At 35.9% G+C, this 13183-nt stretch overlaps 1 protein-coding gene across 1 annotated transcript in view; it reads left to right on the top strand.

Moving 5' to 3' along the window:
- Window positions 1-10304: 10304 nt before the first annotated feature.
- Window positions 10305-13183, top strand: part of dus3l (dihydrouridine synthase 3-like (S. cerevisiae)) — a 67507-nt gene continuing 64628 nt past the window's right edge. The window contains exon 1 of the mRNA XM_039737408.1: window positions 10305-10377. The gene's annotated coding sequence lies outside the window, so the exon portion shown is untranslated. The remainder of the gene's footprint in view (window positions 10378-13183) is intronic.

Genomic DNA, 13183 nt, shown 5'->3' with positions numbered 1-13183 from the left:
GTATGGGAAATGAAATAATTCGCCATACAGCTTCATTGGTGCTTATGTATCTTCCAGCCCGATACTGTGCGATTTCATCGATATGTATGACCACATTCCTATCACTTCTTTCTGGTTGCACGCCAAAAACTGCCATGTCGCTGCCTTTATTCACATACTTACAAATGTATTTGATCGATTTAACGGAGTTAACTCATATTTCAGCGCATATTACATCATCGATTTCGTTTGAAGTGATTTTGTTATAGAGCCAGATTAGTATATGTGCGTGTGGCAATCCTCTCTTTTGCCATTCCACTGAGTACATCCAGCAACACACAGACCCAAAGACTTCATGTTTTACCATGAAATCCATCAGTGATTTCCAATTGTATCCGGTTGCAGGTCGCAGACTCGGCCTTCCACGCCCCTGGCCTTCCGCGCCTCCAGCCTTCCACACCACGCCCACAGCATTCGCGTCCGTCCTCTGTCGCATTGCTTTCGATGAAAAACTAGTAACATTGATTTACCCTGTAACCCTAAATGACGATATTAATATGACTTACTGCAATCACGAGTTTCTCTTTATGGTATTATTCTCGTATTTACTTTTAGAAACAAAAACAGGTTTATAATTTCTGAGTCAGGATTCGATATAGTTAAAAGAAAGAGAGCATAACATATTTTTAGATTAAGGAAACACCTTACTAAATATGAATGTGATTGCTCTAACTGCTATTATAGTGAATTCTATCATTCAAAATATTTGAAGTTATTTTTATGGTACTTTTGTACTAGATGGCATGTCTGACATTATTTGTGGAACCTCGTTCAATAAAGGAAAATTCCGTTAATGACATTAATTTATAATGTTACAAAATAAATGCTGATCAATAACACAACATAACAATCAACAGGCATGAAAATGAAGGTCTAAACTTTCGAGTTCTCAGTAAAAGAAACTTTTGAAATTGTTTGTAATGAACATTTTTTTAAATGATCCAGCTTACTATATACAGTAGTTCATGGGTACCTTCATTTCCATTGTCTGTCTTGAATTGTGTTTTCGTAATTTTGTTCTACGCTGCTGCTATAATGTTGATAAATTTAAGAGAAGCAAATCTCTTAAATTGCTGAATAGATATTATATCGTTTGTTTTTCTAAAGAAATGTAAAAATTAGCATTATTGAAAGTTGTACTTCCATAAACCATCTTTTTTATTTATTTTGGAACTGAACTAACAGATTTTAAACTTAACTTTAAAAATGTTTTGTTTGGGTCGATGCAATAATTACAAGTCCATTTTTTAGTGATTTTAAATCCTTTAATCACCTTATACCATTTCTTGTATTAGGAATTTGTCATTTGTTGCATACCCCAACTTACTCTCCAAACGGAGATATACTTTTTTGTAAATAAGATTACCGTTATTAGGTCATCAGTTTCACTGCTTGCTAAGGATTCATCTCTTCCCATAATGTGTTCAGCTGTCTTTGACCACTTTGTGCCTGTGTGTGTCATCGTCTCTGTTGTCTGATTTGGTGCAACACCTGAATCCTACAAATTGCCCCCTGGACAGCAGTGTCCCCTCTTGATTAGTTAAGGGTTTTTTGATTCTGTCAGACCAAGTATTGTTACCTTAATAAATCTTAGCTTGATTTCTGGTTGTGTTCTTGCTGCCTTGAAACACGTTGTGGTGCAGAGACGTATTATAAAAAACAAAATAAGGATCCTCTAATGTGTGTGTTTCAGGCCAATTTGTAAACTGCCTTTTTATCTAAAGTCTTAGAAAAAGTTGTCCTAACTCAAACATTTCTAGATGAAAATAGTATTCTGGAAAAATTCCAATCCAGATACAGATGTTCTTGCAGCACTGAAACATCCTTGTTAAAGGTTAACAGTGACCTCTTCCCAATTACTAATGCTGGAGATTCTGCAATTCTTGTACTGCTAGATCTTACCTCAGCTTTTGATGCTGTGGATCTTATGACTCTTATATTCCGCCTTGAACAGTATGTAGGCATCCAAGGTAATGCCCTGAAATGGTTTAAATCTTATCTAAGAAACAGGAGAATTTCTATTCATTTGGGTGAGTTCTCGTCCTCTGTAGCTACTCTTACTTGTGCTGTTCCATCCTTGGACCAGTTCTGTTTTTGGTAGGCATGTTACCTTTAGGCTCCATTGTTAACAAGTATGGCTTCTCTATACTGATGACACCTAAATATATTTGCCACTAAAATCAAAGTGAGAAAATACAGACCCTCCATGCGTGCTTGAATGATATAAAAACCTGGATGGCAATGCATCTTCTTAAACTAAATGATAATAAAACTGTGATCGTGGTTTCCAAAAGTTAAGAAAGTTTGAGTGTTTCTGATGTTGCTCTTGGATCCCTTGCCATATACAGTGGGATGCAAAAGTTTGGGCAACCTTGTTAATAGTCATTATTTTCCTGTATAAATCGTTGGTTGTTATGATAAAAAATGTCAGTTAAATATATCATATAGGAGACATACACAGTGATATTTGAGAAGTGAAATGAAGTTTATTGGATTTACAGAAAGTGTGCAATAATTGTTCAAACAAAATCAGGCAGGTGCATAAATTTGGGCACCGTTGTCATTTTATTGTTTCCTAAACTTTTAGAACTAATTATTGGAACTCAAATTGGCTTGGTAAGCTCAGTGACCCCTGACCTACATACACAGGTGAATCCTATAATGAGAAAGAGTATTTAAGGGGGTCAATTGTAAGTTGCCCTCCTCCTTTAATTTTCTCTGAAGAGTAGCAACATGGGGGTCACAAAACAACTCTCAAATTATCTGAAGACAAAGATTGTTCACCATCATGGTTTAGGGGAAGGATACAGAAATATTAAATTTTGGATAGACAGAAACGACAAATGGTGAGAACAGTCAGAGTCAACCCACAGACCAGCACCAAAGACCTACAACATCATCTTGTAGCAGATGGAGTCACTGTGCATCGTTCAACCATTCGGCGCACTTTACACAAGGAGATGCTGTATGCGAGAGTGATGCAGAGGAAGCCTTTTCTCGGCCCACAGCACAAACAGAGCTGCTTGAGGTATGCTCAAGCACATTTGGACAAGCCAGCTTCATTTTGGAATAAGGTGCTGTGGACTGATGAAACTAAAATTGAGATATTTGGGCATAACAAGGGGCGTTATGCATGGAGGAAAAAGAACACAGCATTTCAAGAAAAACACCTGCTACCTACAGTAAAATATGGTGGTGGTTCCATCATGCTGTGGGGCTGTTTGGCCAGTGCAGGGACTGGGAATCTTGTCAAAGTTGAGGGACGCATGGATTCCACTCAGTATCAGCAGATTCTGGAGACCAATGTCCAGGAATCAGTGACAAAGCTGAAGCTGCGCTAGGGCTGGATCTTTCATCAAGACAACGACCCGAAACACTGCTCAAAATCCACTAAGGCATTCATGCAGGGGAACAAGTACAACGTTCTGGAATGGCCATCTCTGTCCCCAGACCGGAATATAATTGAAAATCTGTGGTGTGAGTTAAAGAGAGCTGTCCATGCTCGGAAGCCATCAAACCTGAATGAACTAGAGATGTTTTGTAAAGAGGAATGGTCCAAAATACCTTCAACCACAATCCAGACTCTCATTGGAACCTACAGGAAGCGTTTAGAGGCTGTAATTTCTGCAAAAGGCGGATCTACTAAATATTGATTTCATTTCTTTTTTGTGGTGCTCAAATTTATGCACCTGCCTGATTTTGTTTGAACAATTATTGCACACTTTCGGTAAATCCAATAAACTTCATTTCACTTCTCAAATATCGCTGTGTGTGTCTCCTATATGATATATTTAACTGACACTTTTTATCATAACACCCAACGATTTATACAGGAAAATAATGACTATTAACAAGGTTGCCCAAACTTTTGCATCCCACTGTACGTATCATAAAGCTTCAGTTAGCCCAGGTATGATCTGCGACAGCTCATTCAAACTCGACAAACAGATAAATTGTGAGGTTAAATGAAGCTTTTCCAGCTGAGATTTTAAGGTAAAGGCTTTCCTTTCTTTCAGTGATCTTGAAAAGGCCATCCAAGCTTTTACAACATCTCATTTGGACTATTGCAGGTGTTGGTCAGGCCCTGTTACGACACCTACAACTATTCCACAACTTTACGACTGTAAAGATGAAGTTGGTTTGCAACGTTTATTACAAAAAAGTTAAAGAATATATAAAATATACAACAAGAATTGTAGGTTGTAAATGAACAATGAGGGACATGTATGTTGGTTACATTTTCTGACAAAGCAGTCATTTTCCTTTTTCCTCTCACATTATCTAAAAACAGATGCATGTCTTCCATATGTGAAATAAAGGATGATGAAGCGTCTAAGGACATATTCCCTCTCGTCTTCTTCTGGAAATTCAGATAGCAAATCAAATTTCTAAAGGGCCTCCTCAATGTCGTCTTTGTCCATTGACAGTAATGAAGGGAGTGAGATGTGCCCCTGAACACAGAAATGTTCTCAGCACACTACTTCTCTGCCTCAGTAAAATGCTGAAGGATTATGTGTTTCTGTAATACGTTTTATTTAAAAAAAAAAAAAGAAAGAAATTTCTTTAAATGTTCATCATAAAGTTTATAGCCTTTTCCTCCACATTTACAAGAAATGTAAGGAAAGTAAAAAAAAATAATGTACAGTATATTTAATTTGTTATACATTATTAACAATACTGCTTTCGTTCACAGATTCTACAAGTCTGCAATGTTTCTTACCATTACCACACTATTATTAACCCAGCACGTAATGCATTTCAAATGTTTTAAGGCCATTAAGAGTTGTACTAGCACTCCAGTTTGTCAGAAGATATAAAACAGGCTTTTAGTCTTTTGGGCTTTGACTCCTACTAGTTAATGATTAACAGTCGGCATCTGAGACAAGCATGAAGTCTTTTTATACATTAGATTCACTATACCATAGGCATTGTAAGCCAGCATCAACAACATGTAATTCATCTTTCTTATGGAAGTTTATAAAATGAGGTGTCTGTGCCTGCTCATCAGTGCCCTGTGCTGGATGTTGGAGAAGGGTGGCTGATGTTTCTTCTAAAAGTAAAGACCTGAAACCTGCAACATGCAGTTCTATGGAACAGAATAGCAAGACATTTTTTTTTTTTATTTCAGATGTAGTGCCAAGTCTTTACTCTATTGAGCCATTAATTAGAAGACAAAGTCTAAACCTGAAAACAGAGAAAATAATATTTACCTAAGGAAATGTTAAAAAAGAACCAAAAGAATAAGCACAATAAATGACCCTGTCCTGGCTGTCCGTTATTTCTGTACCTTCTAATTATTTGTTTGGTTCTTGGCCTTCATTTAGAAGGGCGTTTGCTCGCTCAGTACGATGTGAGCAGTTACTTCAGTGATTTCAAAAAGAAGCACTAAGTTTATAATGGTAAACATTTTGACTATTTGTCTTTGATTCACAATATGGCTAAGTTTATTTGCCACATTACCGCAGAAGTGAATAAAAGTTATTAAAGGAAATTTAAATTTCATTTACCCCTTGGTGCTGGAGTTCTCAAGTAACATTCTACACCACTTCCTCAAAGCTGGCATGTCATTCTAAAGAGAACTGAGCAGAGTCACGTTGTTAAAAGGAGTTTAATGTTACAAAAATATTTATGCAAACCATTATAAACATACATTTAAAATATCTGGATTTTGAAAGGTAGGCGTTTCTGGAACTTCAAAACCACTATGGACAGTATGCTGCAATTAAAAAAAAAAATCAAATATAATAAATTAAACATAACACAAATATCTAATACAAATTGTAGAAGGTGACAAAAATGGGAACCAGCAACCAGATATAATCCTCCCTATACAAATACTACAATGAAAGAAGAGAGGACTAAAGTTGAGACACACCTCATTAAAATTGAAGGGGGCCTTGCGGATTATATACAGAGACACCACAAAATGGTCCTTTGGAAACCTGGACACAACATTAAATACAGACATACAAAAAATGATAGTTACAATATGAAATGGTCATACCATCAACATGGAAATTTCACAGTAATGGCTATTCATTTGACTTGGAAGGCCCTAATACATCCATCCATCCATCCATTATCCAACCCGCTATATCCTAACTATAGGGTCAGCCAACACAGGGCTCAAGGCAGGAAACAAACCCTGGGCAGGACGCCAGCCCACCGCAGGGCGCACACACACACCAAGCACAAACTAGGAAGGCCCTAATACAAGGGGTAAAAAAAATTAATCAAACAAAAATATTAAATACTGACATACAGTAAACTGTTAACAATTTAAACGTCAGTATTGTTTGCAAACACACACTCCTGGCATACATACACTACCTGCTTACTTGACAATGTGGCCTTCATGACTCTGGGCAGGCAGCAGGATGCTGCAGTCTCTTTGCTTTTTACAAAGAGGGCACTTGGATTCATTTGGATATTTAATCAATGTAATTAAAGTTGTTTTTATATTCTCCGCCTTTATGTAGAAATGTGACTGTGGAAATCAAGACAAAAATAATATGTAATACTGTAATGTAATTTTGGTGTGGAAGGCCAAGTCTGTGACCTGCAGCCAGACCCTTCTCGCGATTTCAGCTTCTGTCTGAAAACACGTGCTGTGATGTCATGCCTATCTACCGGCGATTGTGTGTACGTCCAACAGATGGCACTGTTTTTCAAAAAAGCATGTTTTTATCTGTCACAGGTGTGACATGTGACATCTATATAATAGTGGGTATATAACAACACACTCGTACCTAAATGCAACGTTGTGTCAAAATTTCAGAGCAATCGATGAAGAACTTTCGGAGATTTAAGATTTTGAACAAACGAACATTTATAACTTTTGGAGATTTAAGATTTTGAACAAACGAACATTTACATTTTTATTTATATATATATAATATATATAAGATAAGAAGAAGATGGTGAACACTGTCAACAGCTTGAGGTTATTTACATTTCTTGGCACAACTATCATCCATAATCTGAAGTGGGATGAAAATACAACTGCTTTTAGCAAAACAAAAAATCAAAAATGGTGGATGTTTTTAGTCCATTAACTTAAAAAAGTTAAATCTGTTCCAGTCAGTGCTGGTAGAGTTTTATATAACTGTTGTTGAAAGCCTCTTCACATACTCCTTAACAATTTGGTATGGTAAATCATTTGCTCACTCGAAACATCAACTGCAGCATGTTACTTGGAGAAAAGATTGTAGGCCTGAAACTGGACTCCATTGATGTCCTATACTGTATGGGTCAGGAAATGTGCTGGAAATATAATCAAAGACTACACTCACCCAAGTAACAATTTTTCAGTTATTATCACTGAGGAAATGTTACCTTTCACCTAAGGTAAGAAGTACTAGACAAAGAAATTGTCTCTTGCCTACTATAGGCATTATAGTTGAACACAGTCTCTGATTCATCTGTGTTTTGCTAATTTCTAAACTCCTCCATCTTATCTAAATTATGTGTTTATTTTTTGTTTATATTATGAAGACTTACTTGATATTACTGGGCATGAGTGAAATTCTGCTTCATTGTATTGTTTTAAATATTTGTGTTTTGTGTAATATATTTTTCATTACTGCTACCTCATATATATAATTTGTGATGTTGTCATGTTTTGTATAGTGTGTATGGATGTAACACCAAGACAAATTTCTAGCAACTGTTTTGGCTGGCTGTAATGTCATATTCTAATTTACTCTGATTCCACCCATCAGAATTGTGCTAATGGATGTTTGTGCCTCCTTTACATTTAAGTTTTGTAGTGTCTTATTTATTTTATACATTTTTATTCATTTATCCATTTAGTGAACACATTTTTCTTTTATAGGGTCAGAAGAAGGTGGAGCTTATATCAGCAGCACAAGGCATAAATCAGTAATCCAGCCTGGTTGAAAATCTAATTCTGGCACATTTTGAAAATACAAAAGTTTTGATTATTAGTGCTTTTGTAATTTTGTTTAGCATTAAAATTTACTAAATGGTCCCAGTCTTGCTCAAAAAGCAATTGTATGTAAAATACATTGCAAACTGTTTATCTAAATGGCATTTTAGTGACATTAGAAAAAATGATAAAAATACAGAGAAGTTCAGTTAATATTAGTTAACTATTTGTTACTAAGAGGTAGGCATCTAAAAGTAAATGTCTGCCTATGCTTTTGATGAACTTTCAAAAGTTAATAGTAAGCCACCATGATTATTGAATTTAATAACATTTTATATTAAATTAAAAAGATGTTCACTTTTACTTTATAGCAATTTGGTTTTGCTTGCTGTCAGAACAGCTTTAGCTGATTTATGGCATGAACATAGCAAGATATTCAAAGTGTGATATTATATTTAATATAGACTGCAATACCTCTTATATTTGTTTTCCAAACAGCTAATTATTAGTGACATGCGGTGAGGTTTATTGTTTTTATTTCTCAATATAAAGCTGTATAAAGCTGCATAAGTGGGTTATTCAATGTAAAAAAGTGCATCCTTTTTTTGCTTCAGCTGTGATTGCATGGAGAAATCGGGTGTGCAGTTCCTGCAAATGAATGTTGCAAGCAGACTGAGCAAGTTGTGGCTATAACTGCACAAAGAAATGGGGCTGAGGTAATTGAAAAAGGACAGATGCCCTGCACAGGTGGCAAGCTGCATGGAAAATGAGATATGAAGTATATGAAAGAAAAGTTGGAGAAACCACGAAGAAGACGTGTTTAGCAAGTGGATACACACGGTACTCTGTATTCCGTCAGCTTCTTCTTACTCCTCATAAAGTACTATAAAATACATACAAATTCAAGCCAGACTGGACTACCAAGCTCTCTTACTGTATATACATAAACTTCAAAGAACATGGGGTTCGCAAGGGCGACTTGGTGGTGCAATGGCATGCTTTAATCAGTTTAAGAACTTGCACAGGCCACTAAAGGGTTCCCCCATGGATAGAACATACAGGAGGTGGATATTGTATATAGTTCATGATTTTTTTTCTTTTCTTCTGTTCTTTTCTGTACAATGCTTAACATTCAGTGGTGGCATGGTGGTACAGTGGTAGCACTGCTGCCTTGCAATAAGGAGACCAGCGTTCGCATCCCAGGTCCTCCCTGCGTGGAGCTTGCATGTTCTCCCCATGCCTGCATAAGTTTTTCTCTGGGTCTCCGGTTTCCTCCCACAAATATACTGGAAATACTAAATTGGTCCTGGTGTGCAGATGGGCAGTGCGTGTGTTCCCTCTGTGTTGGACTGGTGCCCTCTCGAGGATTTGTTCCTGCCTTGCGCCCTATGATAGCTGGGATAGGCACCAGCACCGCCCCACAAGCCAGTTCAGGACTAAGTGGGTTAGAAAATGACAGACCAACTGGCTCAACATTCAGTTCATTACATGAGACGCATAAATGCTCAGACATCAATGGTGTACTTAAAAAGTTAAAGGAAACCACAACTCAGTGTATATTGATTTTAAACACCCAAACCTTTGTAGTGGTACAAGATTACAGATCAAAGCATTACATTCATATGTGACTGAAGCTACCACTTTCACAGGAGCTGCAACATTAAATTGGTTAAAATTATAGTTACAATTAAAATTCCCATTATTACTACTAATTATTTATTTTAATTAAAAAAAATACAGTTTCATGCAAAATTGTGTTTTGCAGTGACCATCAACAAAAGCCAAGTTAGCAAGAAAAGAAAGGATTGATCTGCAGTAAGAATGTTTACTTGTGTGCAATTGTATGTAGCATGTTTAAAGCAAGGAGCTTGAGGATACTAATAATATTAACCCCTGAATAATAATAATAATAATTAATAATAATTGTATACAGAAAAGTACTGTACTCAGTTACTTACATAGTAGCCTACTTCTGATACATCCAATTAACAGCCAGCACGATTACCGAGGCCGTCTTAGGAAATTTCCCAGGCAAAAACACAGTTAGTTTCAGAATGAGAAAACAGATTAATATATGGATATTTCTAAACATATTAACTCTTGTTTCACGTTATATAATGCTTAGATATTAAGAATGTTCCAGTATACCATATATAAACGCGTGCGCGTGTGTGTATATTTTGTTATAAATTGAAATTATTTTAGTGCAAGGTCTTGTCACACACTTTCTATTATTATATTTTACATTGCATATAGTCTGGTTCTAAGCTGCCTTTATTACCCAAGTTGTGTACATGTGGAAATGGAAATATGACATGCGTAACGGTAACACGGCTTTGTATAAATTCAGTGGGAACGAATAAACCGTGCACTCTGTACACAGGGGCATGATAAAAGTGCTGCACTGAAGTAACTCACGTGTAGTTGAATAGCTCTAAACAGGACTTGCTGTGAGTTGGCGATTTTATCTTTTATTTTTAAGGAATAGTAATTTCCATATTGTGGAAACGTGTGGAACTATGTGGTAACGTGTTATTTATCAAAGAAATTATGTATTAATCGTGTTCGAGAGCTATCTTATGGCGTTCAGTATTTGAAGCTGATTTTATTAATATACTCCCTTACTAGTGGAAGGGTTTATTTAAATAATTTAAAATATTTACTTGGAAAAATGTTTAATGACATTGATCATTATTACATTTCAGGTGTTAGTAAATCATGACACATATCACGAATTTATTTAGCCCTTAGTGATTTCATGTGATTTGGTCGTATTATTGTACAGCAGACTGGTCTAACTTTATTCATGGAAATTTATAAATGTTCGTGTCTGAATGTGTAGATCAAAGGTAAACGTCTGTACATGGCTAATTCTGCTAAGATGCTCAAGGCAGAACTACGTGCTGATATTTAGAAAAGAGAGCTATATTATTGTGTATATAATTAATCGTGTTCTGAATAATTTTTATCTATATTTGCAGTTGTCGGTATGTGTAGGCGCCAGTAACACTGCGATTTCTTGTAATGAATTAAGCATCCAGCATAGAATTGTTTTACCTGCTACTTAAAAATAATTAAAACCGCGTGGTGTGTAGTGAAATTGTGTTCTTCAACCTTGCCATTAGCGATTACAATGGTTGTTGATGCAGCTTTTTACTTTTTTGTGTACAGAGTAAGGGGGAAGTATTGTAATCGTCCAAAGATTCAATGTAGAAATTTTGATGAATCTCGACGTTTTAGATCTCCCTGAGTCCGAAAATACAATTTTTTGAATTCTGTCTGTGCGTCTCTCTCTGTCTGTCTGTGTGTGTGTGTGTGTGTGTGTATATATATATACATATATATATATATATACATATATGTGTATATATATGTATGTAAACACGATAACATTTGCTACGCTTTCTCTTAGGTCAACCAAGTGCATACAAGTATTCGGTATAAAAGTTAGATTTCTATCAACTTTTGGGTTCTTTCCGTTAACCGAAAGTGATACTTTACCTTTTATTCATGCAGCTGCAGAGACCGATTTATTCAACTTTACATTTATAATAATTGTTCAATATATTATTGATTTGATTTGTTGTGGATGGTTCATTAATGAACATTATTTAAAAATGTAATCATGGTTTTGCAGTTTACTCCACAAATATCCATCCCCATATCTGAGTACTGTATACTAAAAAGTCTAGGAGAGACGACTCCTGACTTATAAGGACCCTCGAATTCAGTTCTGAACTTATGACTTACAGAATTCTCTCTCTACATAGATTTGCTCGTTTCAGTTAATAAATTTCAACTGGATATTGTTTAAAGAATACTTTTAACAGTTTCATTTATATTATAAATTCCAGGTTTTTGCCCAGAATTGTTTTTGAAGAGGCATCTTACGTGGTCCTTTGCCTCTGGCCTGGTCAATAACTTTCTTTATCTAAATACAAACAAATTAGGCATTTTAAGAAATCATTGAAGAGACAATTTAAGCCCCATTTGTAAGAGATAAACTACTTAGGTTATAGCAACTAAATTCTTACTAAATTTCAAATTGAATCACTTTAAATGATATATTTTATATGAAACGCTTGAAACTTCTACTTCAACACTGTATGGCGTACCAAATACCAAAAAAATTATATGATAGTAAATAAAATAATTACATTTGGATTATTCTGAAGTAAAGCTTTATCATATAAATAATAAAAATACAGAATCCTTTTTATATGGTAACAGTCGATTTTTTTTTTATTTTATTTTTTTTTTTACTGTAATGTTGTTATTATTACTTATTTGACCGACACCTTTATCCAAGGTGACTTATAACATCTGAGATACAATTGGACACATAATTTTTTCCTTTTCTATTTTGAGCATTGGAGGTGAAGTTGGTGAAGGAGTAACTCGCATATGGTCGTGCTGTGTCAGTAGCTGGGTGCCACGCTGCCTTCCTAATATATATTGTAATTAAACCTTGATTTATAATAAATGTTTCAGTGCACAATACCCTTTACCTTGTGCTATTTTTTTTTTATTATTATTATTTAAAAAAGGTAATACAGACAAAAAAAAAGTTTTTTTTACAGTGTCTGTCTGTAGAAAGAGTGTTGATGTTGTCGAGAGGTTTACTTACCTCGGTAGTGACATTCATGTCTCCGGTGACTCTTCCTATGAAGTCAGTAGACGGATTGGAAGAGTATGGGGGCGTCATGAGGTTGCTGGAAAGGGGTGTGTGGCGCTCCCGATATCTATGCAAAAGGACGAAAGTCCAAGTCTTTAGAGTCTGGGTGCTACTTGTCTTGCCATATGGTTGTGAGACATGGACAATCTCCAATGAGTCCTGAATGAGGCACATTACCAGCTTTTTTAGGGAGCCGTGTGGCGCAATTCCCTGAGGGTGATCCAGCTCGCAAGATCCTCTTTGCCAACAATGCTGTGATCTTCACAGAGTCAATGGAGGTTCTGATTGGGGCTCTTAATGAGACTGAGTAAGGAGTCCGAGCATCTGGGCTTGTAAGCGTCCTGGATTAAAAACAAAGATCCAGACCTTTAATGGCCTCTTCGACACAGCCATCAGCAGTGTGTTCATTTGAGGAGAGTGTAAGAGTGTATCGAACGTGTAGAGTGGTTTACTTTCATCAGCAGCAACATTCATGTTCAGTATCTGGTGCTTCCTGTTTTTCTATATGGTTAAGAGACATGGGAGCTATCTAGTGACACAAGACAAAGACTGGACTCCTTCAGTACTCTGTCTCTTTGAAG

This window comes from Polypterus senegalus, chromosome 15 (genome assembly GCF_016835505.1).
Source record: "Polypterus senegalus isolate Bchr_013 chromosome 15, ASM1683550v1, whole genome shotgun sequence".
In the NCBI taxonomy this organism is placed as follows: Eukaryota; Metazoa; Chordata; class Cladistia; order Polypteriformes; family Polypteridae; genus Polypterus; species Polypterus senegalus.
Note: the sequence above shows the minus strand (reverse complement) of the source record. Positions and strands in the feature narration are given on the sequence as shown.